The following is a 14,524-nucleotide window of genomic DNA, read 5'->3' as shown; positions in this document are numbered from 1 at the left end:
ACACTTCAGACCCCCATGCATGTCGGCGGAGCATGCATAAGCCTGCTCTGCCCCATTCCATCACCATTCCTCATCATTTTCGTGACTTATTTGTTATTATTATTATTAAATTTGTATATTGCCCTATACAGTACCCATCAATCTCAGGGCAATTCACAACGTTTTGGGGCTACTTCCAAGTTCAGTGCCATGCATGTGAGATTGCATGTCATTCAGATGCAACTAAATCCATCGTCTGTACTGCACCAGGCTAGACTAGGGAGCTGCAGTGGAGGTGTTGTGTTGTCCATAAGAGCACCATCTACTTGACGCTTAATCTTGGGATGGACTTACATGGTTGGCACCTGATGTTGGGCCAGGGATGATGATGATGATGATGATTTATTACTTATACCCTGCCCATCTGGGCGGCTTCCAACAGGAGATTAAAAATACAATAAAATATCAGTCATTAAAAAAACTTCCCTAAACAGGGCTGCCTTCAGATGTCTTCTAAACGTCAGATAGTAGTATATTCCTAAGAAACAGACTGGGGATGCTGCTGGTTTACTGACCACCCTGTTGCCCAGCAGTATCCCTGATCTGGCTAACCAATGGTATTGTTGGAGGACCCTAAAACGATAATCCTGGGTGGCATCAATATCCACGTGGATCCTGCTGTTCATGGCCTTCATGACAACTGTGAGTCTCTCTCAGATTGTCATTGGCCCAGCGATTCAGGAGGGGCACACCCTTGATGTGATATTAGCCCCAAATTATAGAAGACGGAGGGATGCAGTGCACTCCCTTGTCATGTTTAGATCATGATTTGGTTAATTTTGAACTGACAATGGCAATTCTCCCTGTAAGGGTGGTGGGCCTGCTCTGATAGCCCACCCTCGGAGACAGATGGAACCTAATGTACTCCTAAATGCTTGGGTGGGAGGTTTCCAGTGGTGAAAGCTGGTGATCCTCCTGAAGCCCAAGTCTCGCTATGGAACAGAAAGGTTGACACAAACGCTCCTGAGTGTCTTATTGGGTGCTTTGGAGCCTGAGCAGCTCCTTGGTACTCTGAGGAGCTCTGGACTGTGAAACAGAACAGACGAAGACTATAGCACAAATGGCTCATGTTTTGCATTGAAGCTGACCTAACACTAGTAAGAAAACACAATCATGCCTACTGTGTAGCAGTGCAAGCTGCAAAGAATGCTCATTTTGCAGCTCGCATTGTGTCCTCTAGTAGCCAGCCAACAGGGTTATTTTGGGTGGTCCAGAGGTTACTGTGGGGAGGGACCCCTTTGGCTTTATGCAGTCGGCTGATGTGGACAAGGTGCTTCTGGATCCAGCTGACTTCAGACACTAGGCCTGTTGGCAGACCCATTCTGCATTAAAAAGATGTGTGCAAATGTGACACAAAGGCTGACAACATTAACCCTGCCATGTGGGAATCCCTTGCAGACCTTGCTCAGATTACTTCAATAAACTGAAGAGCTATATCTCAAAATATGTGCATGAAGCAATCTCCATAGGTAGAATACCAGAATGTTCAGTGATAAAAGAAATGGTGTGTGGGGGGGGGGAGTGTGTCTCTAAAGTTGAAATTCCCTCCTGGCAAGTCACATGACTTCATCCCTACAGGTTTTCTCTTTCAACCATGCCAACCCACAAGGAATTTGTAGGTTTTTGTATCTTGTACTGTGTAGATTCTTCTTTTTATTTTTTTTTTAAAAAGCAAATGACTTGCTCCTAGGTGAATTCTTATTACTGAGAGCTGAGAAGCTAACAGTACAGAAGAGAAAAAGAATAAGACTGGCAAAAATGTGCTGTAAGAGTTCTAGGTGTTTTAAAGTGAAAGTTCCCTAGCCAAACCTGATCATTTAGATGTATGGTGTCAGCTATTTTGGGTACACCATGCTGCACTCAACCATGGTAATTGCACACACTTATCCCATATACATGATTAGCAAAAGTTTCTCACCACCCATGTGGGAGGAGGAATCTGGCACAACCAGGCCGCTCTAATTCCAAGCATAAGGAGCACTGTTTAAGCGCGGCTTCTGAACACCACAGCCCATACATATGTCATTCCCTCCTGGTTCCTATGACTAACAAAATCTATGTGATGTGTTAGTCAGGGTGTCCCTACCACTGGACACAGTGAAGCAGTTGCCTCAGGTGGTAGATGCTGGGTTGCAGGTTGAAGGACAGAACTGCATGTGCGCCATTTGCCCTAACCTGTGCTTCCCGAGTTAGCATGTTGCCCTCAGATGAAGGGGAAGAATCTGTCCCATGGATAACACTGAAGCACTTCATCGTAGCTACAGTAAATCTAAGTTTTTGCATCTTGAGAAACTTACCTCCCCTTAGTTACAATTTGAAGAAATTCATACCATGCTGTACCACAGTCCACTAAAAAATCTAGTTCATCATTTTCACCAGAAATCAGGACTCAGACTATATGTCCTTGCAGTCATGTTTCATTACAGCAATCAGGACCAGTGTGCATTTATCTAAGAATATGGCTGCAATCCTATACCCACTTGCTCCATTGAATTATGGTAAGTGGGACTTACTTTCAAGTAGGCATGTGCAGGATTACTGTGTAATCCACACATTCTCTGTTCAAAGTCGATCCCCTATGGATGGTGTTGCCCTTGGGGACATACCTCAGTCTGCTTTCGCTTTTAATAAATTCTTCTGCTTTGGAGCCACTTAGACTTTAGAGGAATAATTGTGATGTGTAAATATGATCTATTTCTATTTCCTCCCCTGTTAATTAATGCTTGGAATATGAATGCCAATTCTGTTAGTAGTAAACACTAATTACTACAATGCATTTAATCATCACATGCTCTAGATGAGTAAAAATCCTTCCTGTGTGGCCTTTCATCTTGACAACTTAAACTCAAAGATGGCATCAAAGGGGACCAAGCTGGAATATGAGCAATTTGTCTCACTCGCATGAACACATGCACAGGCATAGGCATACACCATATGGGAACTGGGAGAAGATGAGTGGTTCACCTACTTCCAAAAGAAAACAACAGTAGCCTTAAGATCAGTCTCTTGTTTGCATTCTAAATATTAATCATCAAAACATCCACATAATACAGGATGACTGCATCTTATATGGGGGTTACTTTCCAGGGAGTGCACATACAGTCAAACCTTGGTTTTTGAACAGTTTAGTTCCCGAACATTTTGACTCCCGGACACTGCAAACCTGGAAGTGACTGTAAGCCAAATGTCTGTCGGGGCTTCTGCAGCTTCCGATTGGCTGCAGGAACTTCCTGAAGCCAATCAGAAGCCACACTAGCCTTCTGGAGCCACCACACTGAAGGAGCCTTGCCCCTGTCCCCTGCGAAGCAGAGCACTTATAAGCTCTTTTCACGCCAGGAACTCCAATAAGACCCAGCTCTAAAAGAGCTTTTAAGCTCTCTGCCCTGGGCTTTGGCGGGGGGGGGGATGCAATACAAGGCTCTCTCAGTGCATAAGTTCTGGGATGCTTTCACAAAATCTCACAGAGCCTGTCCTAGTTCCCACAAGATCTCACACTGAGGCATCTAATCATAAGCCTGCATTTTTATCAAAGCTTATATTTTTGATTAAGGCCTGTATTTTAAAATGAGCTTAAAGATTTTCAAATGTTTATGCCAGGCAGAAGACCAGCTGCCTAAGAACCTTGGCAAGATGTTTATTCTCCTGGACAAGGGGGCCCCCTGATTTATAGCAGAAAACAATTCTCAAAGTCGTAAAAAGGGAATTACAGGCTGACAGCCAAGGTTACACTGACCCTACATATTACAGAAGATAAAAAAAGAGATAAACATAATTAAGAGTTGATAAATAGTAAAATAAAACCATGTGCCTCCCATTAAACTTGAGCCATATTTTCCTAAGGTTGAAAGGTCAAGAGCAGTGAAAAAGGCAACTGGCTTGGCTGGAGAAGATAGGTTTCTTCCTATCTTATTTTGAGGCTGGAAACTGTTCCTTCCTTTTTTACTTTGAAAAGGTTTATTCTTCTAAAAAGCTATCTATGTTATGTATTAAATATATTGGCTTAAATGTAATTATGCAAAGGATTTAGAAAGAAAGAAATGTTAAATCCTTATGCTAGATTCTTATTTCATATAGTTGGAAGAGATCACAGGGGCCATCAGCCCAGCCCCCCTGCCAAGCAGGAAACATCATTAGAGCACACATATGGTTGTCAGGCCTTTGTTTAAAGACCTCCAAGAGAAGGAGATCTTTCAATGATGATGTGAACTCAAGATCCTTGACATCTGTTTAAGATAAAAATTTAAGATTAACCATTTGTTTTGGAGGGCAATAGGGCAAGGAGGGCAAGAGGTGAGCTGGTAATTAAGGTTCCTTGTTGAGACACATGTAAGATATATTACTACTTATTTGTCATTTATAGATAGAAGAATATATAGCTTTTTGTTTCCCATAAAAGGGCAAAAGGAAATGAGTGTATCTTTTGTGATTGGTTCTAGCAAACAGCCAATAGGAATTTCAACCAGGCTGATTGGACAGAGGCAGCCACAGGAGGAGCAAGGGGGCTGGATTAAGGAAATATAAGTGCTGGCCAGAATGGCAGGAGGCCAGGCCAGAGCTTGGTAACCATATACCACTGTGCCTCATATTTATTTGTCTGACAAATAAATTATTATTTTAATTTCTCTATTGTTGCGTTGAATATTTCATTCCAGCTAAGCGTTAACCACAAGCAGGGTGCTACAACATGAGCGTCTCTAGCCTTCTGGAGTTTACATTTAATTTGAGAACAGAATGCTGGGCTAGACTGACCTTTGGCCTGATCCAGCCGAGCTCTTACGTTCCCTGGCTGGCCACTGTAAAAAGCAGGAAGTTGGATGAAGTGGACCTTTGGCCTGATCACTGGGGTTCCTCTCATTCTGCTTCTTGGAAGTCCAGCATATTATTTAGCCTGTCAGAAGTCCTGCATATTTAGTGTAGCTCTTCTGAAGACAGGGTTATTAAGTTTTCACAGAATCATTTAACTGTATTATAAAAATCATTATCATTTCTTTCATTTCTATACCACTTTATATGTTTGGGGGGGGAATCTCAAAGTAGTTTATAACAAATTAATACATCAAATGAAGCAATCCAGAATAAAACGTTACTGAAGAAAGTAAAATGTAAGGTATAAGTTGAAAGCAATGTAATTAAAAGGAAACTAAAATATTATCTTAAATTTTTCAAAAGAAAACATTACTAAAGGAAATCAAATATAAAATGCACATTTAGAAGATGCTAGACACAATTCTGTGGGCAGGAGGGAGTTACACAGTTTAAAGAAGGCCATCTGCCAGGCTGCTATTTCCTACATTTCTCAGAGTGGTAGAACTTCTGAGGCCCCTATGGATATCTTAGCAGGTAGGGATGGAGATGGTCTTTCAGATATTTGGGTCCTAAGTCACTTAGGATATTTATGCATCGTTGTGGGTCCTTGAATAGGGCCAAGGATGTAGAAATCAAACACTTCGCTTTCCTGGATGGAGAGATTTGGTATTGAACATCTTCATCTGAATATAAGACACTTTTCAGATGCTTTTGTTCTGTCTTGCAAGGAGACACCGCACCTAGACACTCGGAAGAGGAGGAAGGGAAACTGTTGTAATGGTTTGATTAGGGACGGTGATTGCAAACAAGTTTGGCCAAAGCCATTAAGTGCCCACTGTTTTCGCTTGTTGGTTGTTCATTTTCCCCTTTGAAGTGCCAAGAGAGTTGTGCAACATTTCTAGATCACAAAACAGCTGTGGGGAAAGGGGGCAATTAAATGAAGATAATAATTAAAGCACGTATAAAGTTTGTTCTTTTTAAAAAGAAGCAGCAGCAGCAATGATCTACTGGGAGCTATTTCTAGAACCTAGGCAAAGGTTCAAGCATCTTATCCTGATTCATGCTAAATGCTTTCAAGCAATTGAGTTGGTTTGAGTGAATATGGAGGTGAAAGGGAAAGGAAGGGGTGTGTACAGAATGAAGGAGCAAAGGTGTTTGGATTAGTGCAAGCTGATAATTACACTGTTCTCACCAACTGCTGGGATGGGGAGGTGGGGAACAACCATGTCCAGTGATGAATATGGATTCTGAGAGTGTGTGACTCCACCAAGTAAGGATAACAATGCGAGTTCAAAAATAGCAGCACCCACTATTGCACAAACAACATACATATAATTTCCAGGTAATTACTGCAAAATAATTAGCAGTGCTGGTTTTATATATGCCCTGCTTGAGATCAGTCAGTGCTGCTTCTTCCTACTGTAACTTGGCTCCATGCCAAACGTAGAGAGTGGGAGAGAGAGAATGAACACATTTGAAAGTCAAGAAGATGAGGCACTTCAACGGGTTTGGCACATCAAGCATCTAGGTCAAGGGTGGGGAACCTCCAGGCCTCTCTAGCTGGCCCTTGAGATTCTGCCCTAGGCTGTGCCTGCCTAAAGTGTTTCTTATCTGGCTGGCAGGGCTTGCCAAAGACATTTTGGCACCTGAGGCAAACCACAAAATGGCACTCTCCTCCCTGCTGATGAAGAAGGTGTGAGTGAATGTCTAAAACAGAAACAGGAGGGAAGAAAGATATACATCGGGATCTGCTGACCCCATGGATCCTGGTGCCCAATGGCACCGCGGAGTATCTAAGGTGTCTGCCTGCCTCCTCCCACTCAGTCGCCATACAGCTGAGGGGGAGGCAATGGGCGGACTGTTTGAGGCAGCGCGGAGCTTGCAGGTCAAGCCACCGCGTCACTCCCAGTTATTTTAACTTTTCAAGTCTTCAATTATTGTTGCTAATTTTTCTTATTGGTAATTTTATTGTTTTATCTTTTTATAAACTGCTTTGAGGGTTTTTATGAAGAAAGAAATTAGGAAGAAAGCAGGCGCCCTATCAAGGACAAATGACCCTATTCTGAGCTCCTCCAAATGCCCTTAACCTATGATAGACATTTCAATGGCTTTGTCTTAGGTCTGAGTACTGCATAAGAAATGGAGAATTTCTGGCCTAATTAGGCAGGTCAGGCCTCCCCCATTTGGCCCACGAAGCCATTTGGGCCAAACCCTGCCCACCTGCCCTAGACATGACATCATGTGTGGAGCAGCAAAGATGTGGCTCAGTTAAAGGGGGATTTGCATCATTAATCAGCAGCGCCTACAAAGACCTGTTCAAAGCAATGGGCACTAGGCATTTTGAACCAAGACATTCTCTACAGCACGCTATGTCTAAAGAAACCCCAGCAAAAAATAAAATAAAAATAAAATTATGGGTTGCAGCCAATTCTAGTCCTTTTCAGAGTAGATCTATTAAAATTAATGGACCTTAGTTAGTCATGCTCATTAATTTCAGTGGGTCTGCTCTGAGTAAGACCAGTGTTGAATACAACCCCATGGCCCAAACACAGCTGAGGCTACCCATGATTCTACTATTTATCAGACAATATATTTCTGGAAGCTTAGCCATTAGGCCACTAGCTTCTCTATTTTCAATACAGTGATAGATCTTCCTTCATCTGCTCATAGAAGATTCCTTCTAGCTCATATCAGGCAGCTTTGTTTGAAGGAAACTATGAATTGTTGGTCTCTGTTCCTTTCCGGCAATAATATTCAAGGGCAGGTTTGGTTTCATTTTCGCAAGATTTCAGCCTCTTCATAAGTTTCTGGTTTGTTATCATCCCATTGAAAAAGAGGCTCTCCAGTAATATCATCACAGCCAAGGACTTTGGGAATGTTGAATTCAAGGTTGCAGATTATGCCATTGGCAGGATGCATCCAGCGGGCAGTTGGGCATTGTCTGATAGTCACAAAAGGCACAGTCAAGTCCATCATGGTATCTATTGGTCTTTAGCAGATGCGGTGCTGGGGTGCAAATATCTGCCCAGCACCCCAAAATTACCATGGATAGTGTTGGGGTGGCCGTAGCTGCGCACTGCCAGCCATCCGGGGGTTGCAACTCTCCCCCATGCCGCGGTGGGAGAGCGATCCCTGCAGAAGCTTGGAAGGGAAGCTGCACGCCTGCCAGCCTTATGGTTGGTGGGGCACAGCTGGCAGGCATGCAGGGAAAGGGGAGGCCGCTGGCAAAGCCGCGCAGCTCCCCCACTTGCTGGGGTGCCCCTGAGAGGCCAGCACCCTGGTGTGACACACCACTAAGCCCTATGGGAAAGACGGCTCTGTATTGGACACACTTTATCCAGAGCTTCAGGCTAGGTAAGCCATTTGGCCACACACTGTACTGCTCTAGAGTTTTCCGCTCACTTAGTATCAGCTGTGTTCTAATGTCACCAGGAACCAGTCACTCTTTATCAATATATCTTAGCAATTTCAATCTTCTTGATCATATTGTCCTAGAGAATGTCCACACTGGAGAAACATTTCAGAGTGAAATGCTTGACGATGCGGGAGGACATGGTGCCTTCTCTGGACCCATGGGGGTCACATGACCAAGACCCATGGCAGCAGCGTCTACACCAGGCATAGGCAAACTCGGCCCTCCAGATGTTTTGGGACTACAATTCCCATCATCCCTGACCACTGGTCCTGTTTGCTAGGGATCATGGGAGTTGTAGTCCCAAAACATCTGGAGGGCCGAGTTTGCCTATGCCTGGTCTACACCACCATCTTGGAACCATTTCGCAGTGCAGGGAGAAATGAGACTAGGTGCCCAGTTGGCTTACGAATCCAGCAGTAGCTCTTGTTTTGCAAAGCATTTCCTCTGGGACTTGATCACATGGCATATGCCACCAACCACTCTGCTCACATCTGCCCTGGCTACTTGTGAGTGACTAAGTCCTACTGGAAGCAGGTAAGGATATGATGTAATAAGAGGAACCCTGCTGGATCTGGCCAATGGCCCATCTGTGCCAGCGTCCTCTTCTCCCAGTGGCCAACCAGAAGACTCTTCTGGGAAGCCTTCAAGCAGGACCTGAGCACAAGAGTCCTCTCCCCTCCCTCAGCTTCTAGTGACTTCTGTGGCTTCTGCCACTGACTGTGAAGGTAGAGCATAGCGGTCTTGGCCAGCAGCTATTGATAGCCTTAGCAGTTATGACTTTTGAACTGGTTTTAACAGGGCCTAGCTATGGGTCAGACACACTGTATTTAAACTTATTATTATTATTACAACTACTATTCTTATTATTTGCAATACAGCGGTTTGAGGTCAATATGAATTCTAAACATTGCTCTTAGCCAAGGCATTGTTGGATGACGTGCTATAGAAATCATCAGCCAACAGCTTCTTCCCAAGCTCAGCGAGTTCCCCCATGTTTGCTATCTCTAATTCCCCTCACAAAGAACTTTTTGTCAGTCCCTTGGTTCCAAGCACACAAAAATCTCCACCCCCCTTTTTTTTGGGGGGGGGGGAAGGGATCCATCCTTTGACCAGATGTTTTCAAGGTGACTTACTTGTTAATAGAAATGAGTGGTTGGATAGTGCCCAGCAGGAATCCTGGGGCAAAGGTTACGTTCTGCAAACCCTTAGCACAGTTTGTTGCTTTGGAAATAAATGAACTCTCTCTTGGGTTGAGGCTTCCCTTTCAAAATGGCGAAGGAAGCAAGAGAGTGAAGTAAGAGAAATACAGAATATATATCCCAAGTCATAGCAATGCACTTCAACAGTGGGGAACCTTGGGTGCGTAAGCTGAATGCGGCCCTCCAGGCCTCTCTGTCTGGCCTCAGGACTCCCCCCCCCCCGGGCCATGGTGCCTCTCTAGGCTCCACCTCTCACTGACCCTGCTCAATGCCCTCCTTGAATGCTTTTGCCTGGATGGAATATTCCCCTTGAACTGTGTTAATGCCTCTTGCTTGCCTGAATGTCAAACAGAGAGGGGGGGGGTGTCAATTTAGGTAGAAACCCATGCTTTTTATGTGGCTGAAATAATAATAATAATAATTTATTTGTACCCCGCCCATCTGGCTGGGTTTCCCCAGCCACTCTGGGCGGCTTCCAACAAAGATTAAAAATACATTAAAATGTCAACATTAAAAACTTCCCTAAACAGTGCTGCCTTCAGATGTCTTCTAAATGTCAGGTAGTTGTTTATCTCTTTGACATCTGACGGGAGGGCATTCCACAGGGCGGGCGCCACTACCGAGAAGGCTCTCTGCCTGGTTCCCTGTAGCTTTGCTTCTCACAATGAGGGAACCGCCAGAAGGCCCTCAGAGCTGGACCTCAGTGTCCGGGCAGAACGATGGGGGTGGAGACGCTACTACAGGTATACTGGGCCAAGGCTGTTTAGGACTTTAAAGGTCAACACCAACTCTTTGAATTGTGCTTGGAAACATACTGGGAGCCAATGTAGGTCTTTCAAGACCAGTGTTATGTGGTCTTGGTGGCCGCTCCCAGTCACCAGTCTAGCTGCCGCATTCTGGATTAGTTGTAATTTCCGGGTCACTTTCAAAGGTAGCCCCTTCAAATGTAGTGTATGGTACCAAAGTGAGAGTAACAGCAACCATTGCTCTGTTCACTTTTGCTTTTGGCAAATTGGGTCTATTTTCTTTCATTGCATTTACTCATTGCCTTCTGGAAAATAAGGAGGCTGCTTGCTCAGGCTCTGGCTTCTTTCTAACACGCCCCATCCCCCTACGGATTTTGGCCCTCCACGATTTCAAGAGCATCTTCATCATTATTAATATTTTTGGCTGTACACTCTGCCTTTATTGTCTTGTTATTGCTTAGCTTCTCAGAGGATGCTTGCTCTCTTTTTTTATTTCTCTTAGTTAAATAATAATGGCTCCTCTGAATGTCTTTTTTGTTTTTAATTTCCTTTGTAATGTTTGGTTTATTTGAATTTGGTTTTATGGCCGTTTCTGCTGTCAATTTTTTTGGTACCCCTGCTGGGGAGAAACACAGGGTGGAAATGCTTTAAATGCACAAATAAACATAAGGCCTAGAAACTTATTTTTTTAAGTGATGAGACCTGTGATTCTCAAGATGTTAAATTATGCGCCTGGTATCAAATTCTATGCTACTTACCTGAGATTGTAAAAGGAAGAACTATGCCCAGTTTTAAATGTAACATATTGTTGCATGTACCCCAATATCTGAGCAGTGAGAAACTACAGGGGTTCCAGCACTTACCCAGAGTTTGGATTCCTTGGAAGGAAGGTCAATGGAGATTGTGATATCTTTAGAATTTTTGTTTTATTTACACATCTGTAAAACCTGAACATAGGATAGAGGGGCTCACAGCATTAACACCTCAATAGAACTTGCTTTCCTATTATGTTTCTAAGAAAGCCCTAAGACACAGCTATGAATCCAGAACAAGACAGGTTTCTGTGTCTCCAACTTTCAGCCTCAGCCAAAACTAAATTTCTTTCTTTCTCTTTCTTTCTTTTTCTCTCCCTCCCCCTCTCTCACACAGGCCCCCTTGGCCTGTTGTTCTTCCTCCCAAGATGCCATGGCATCCAGGCAGGTGAGCTGAAGAAGGGCCTACCCATTGTTAGTTTCTATGGCAACAGGACGTCTTTGGAGATGTAAATGGCAGTACTTAACTGGCCAGCTAAGGCCATTATCTTCCAAAGAAACTGGTCTGACAGTCTGCCTCAAACCTCATATACACAGGATCACAGACTTGTAAGGGACTGTTGACTGACACCCCCACCCCCCCAAAAACCTATAACAATGTATAAACACTGATTCTTTTTCAAACCAGCACTGATTTTTTTCCATAACCGATTACAGAATTTGCTTGAAAGAAAACACAAGCAAAGCTCCTCTTCTCGTCATGAGAGAGAAAATAAATATCCTTCTTTAATTGTGGTGCCCAGAACTGGACACAGACACTCCCTTGGGCTCCAAGATGGAAGAATGGTAGGATACCAATGTAGGAAAAACAATGGGGTGAAAGAAATTGGTCCGTTCACTTCAGGCAAGAAACTGCCAAACCCTGTGCTTCTCTCCATTCTTTTAAAAACATTCCGCCCCTTGGTTAATTGTTGGAAACTAAAATTCCAATATAGTGTTGAACTTTACGTATTATTTTCACTCGTATAATCCGACATTCTGCTTAAAATGTAATAGTAACCAAAAAAACGAAGTCAGTGTATGCAGCACTCTTTAACTGACTCTTTTTGTCAATTAACAAAGGACATCAAATAATTTTGTATATGAAGGATACATGATAATATGAAATAATATTTATGTTTCCTGTTTACGTATATGGATGAAATTATATTTCTTTTTAAATTACGGTATCTTTCCTTTCTTTTTGTACAATAAAAGGCCTCAATCTAATGCATACAACTACTGCTATTATTGTTATTATGGGACGCAGGTGGCGCTGTGGGTTAAAGCCTCAGCGCCTAGGGCTTGCCGATCGAAAGGTCGGCGGTTCAAATCCCTGCGGCGGGGTGCGCTCCCGCTGCTCGGTCCCAGCGCCTGCCAACCTAGCAGTTCGAAAGCACCTCCGGGTGCAAGTAGATAAATAGGGACCGCTTACCAGCGGGAAGGTAAACGGCGTTTCCGTGTGCGGCTCTGGCTCTGGCTCTGGCTCTGGCCAGAGCAGCGATGTCACGCTGGCCACGTGACCCGGAAGTGTCTCCGGACAGCGCTGGCCCCTGGCCTCTTAAGTGAGATGGGCGCACAACCCCAGAGTCTGTCAAGACTGGCCCATACGGGCAGGGGTACCTTTACCTTTACCTTTACTGCTATTATTACACAATGGTCAGTCTGCCTCCAATTTAACATATGCTTAGGTCCTGAACCTAAACAGGCTGGAAGTGTACTGCTGAAAACAGACATTTTAGTTCCTCCTCTGTGCTGTAAAAATTGGTGAAGTAGCCAGAAATCTGGTTATGCTATTGGAGAGTGGACTGGTATCGCAACAGAAACATTCCGTCCTCAGATGTCACAAGCCACAGACTATCTCAGATTGCGGCTGGGGTGTCTGAAGCACGTCTGAACCCACATGGTGAGTCATTAATGAAACTCCTCCCTGACTTGAAGGTGATTTTCCAGTGGACAATCTTGAAAAGTGGTGCAAAAATGAAGTTTGCGGGAGACCATCCCAGAAACTGCGAAGCAATAGGAAGCTCTACTGCATCTGGTAATTCGTTGCTGGGGGTGGGGGTGGGGTGACAAATTGGAATGAACTGGAAGCCCAAAAGGCTAGAACAAGCCATTTCTCCTTTCATGCGCAACAGCAGTCTAAGACTCTTGCATGATCTAATGCTTTGGGTTTTGATTTAAGCATGCCAGTGTGTTCAGGACAGTCTGTCCCACAAACAAATAGGAGTAAATAGCTTGTCAGTTAATTACAGTATGTCAGTTAATTACAGTCTGCTTCTCTTATCAGCACTCTGCTGTTACAGAACATACAGTTATGCACTATATATATATATATATATATATATATATATATATACACACAGAGAGAGACAGAGAGAGAGAGAGAGACAGAGAGAGACAGAGAGAGGGAGATAACTATGGAAAAGTAGGTTACCCCAAAGCAAACCTGGATTCATTTGGTCCTTGAAAGCCGCAAAACATCTCAAGTTGAAATGCAGACATGAATTTATACCACCAGTAACTCAAGCAGGAGGCATGCCTTGCCTGTAATGGGTTGTGTCTAGCCAAGACCTACTCAGAGTAGACCCATTAAAATTAATTGACCTAAGCCAGTCACGGTCATTAATTTAAATGGGCCTACTCTGAGTATGACTAACACTGAATGCAACTCCTCGTGTTCCTTTGTAATGAAATCCAGGTAGGTGAGCATTTTTCTTTCCTCGTTGGGTCCATTATTTTCACTTCCTAAATTTTCTATTTGTGTAAAAAATGAAGAATCACGGGAGGAGGGAGGTGCATGGGAAGGGGGGGCAAGGAAGTGAAGATTACTGCTGGCATGGCAGCACACAGATTTTTTGGGTGGCAATGCCACTAGGAGTGAAGTATCTGCTTTGCATTCAGGTTCCCAGTTCCCAGGTTCAAGTCCTGCATCTCCAGGTAAAGCTGGGGGTGTCCCCTAGCCTGGAAAGCTGCTGCAATCAACACTTACAATACTGGGCTAGATGGACAAACAGTTTGACTCATTATGAGGCACCTTCCCATGCTCTTAAGCAACCAAATAATTACAAACTGAGAGGTACACCTAGAAAACAGTATAATCACTTCCTGTGTGGAGGTTACCGTATTTTTCACTCTATAGGACGCACCCGACCATAGGATGCACCTTGTTTTAGAGGGGGAGAACAAGAAAAAAAATTATCCCCCTCTCTGTGCAGCACCCCTTCAGCTAAGTGGCAGGAGAAATGGAGCCCCTTCCATTTCTCCTCCCACTTAGCTGAAGGGGCACTGCGCCTTAGCTGAAGGGGCACCTACCCCTTCAGCGCTCAGGAGGCTTCAGGCGGCTATCTTTGAAGCCTGGAGAGCGAGAGGGGTCGGTGCGCACCGACCCCTCTTGCTCTCCAGGCTTCAGCAGAAAGCATCCCGAAACCTCCCGAGCACGGCGGGAGGTTCCCTCACCGCCAACCCTGGGAAAGCCACCGCCAGCCCCAAAGAGCAGGTTGGGGAGCAGCGGAAAGGCTGCGTGTA

Source organism: Podarcis cretensis, assembly GCF_951804945.1.
Source record: "Podarcis cretensis genome assembly, chromosome: 14".
In the NCBI taxonomy this organism is placed as follows: Eukaryota; Metazoa; Chordata; class Lepidosauria; order Squamata; family Lacertidae; genus Podarcis; species Podarcis cretensis.
The sequence above is the reverse complement of the archived record's forward strand: the minus strand, read 5'-3'. Positions refer to the sequence as shown.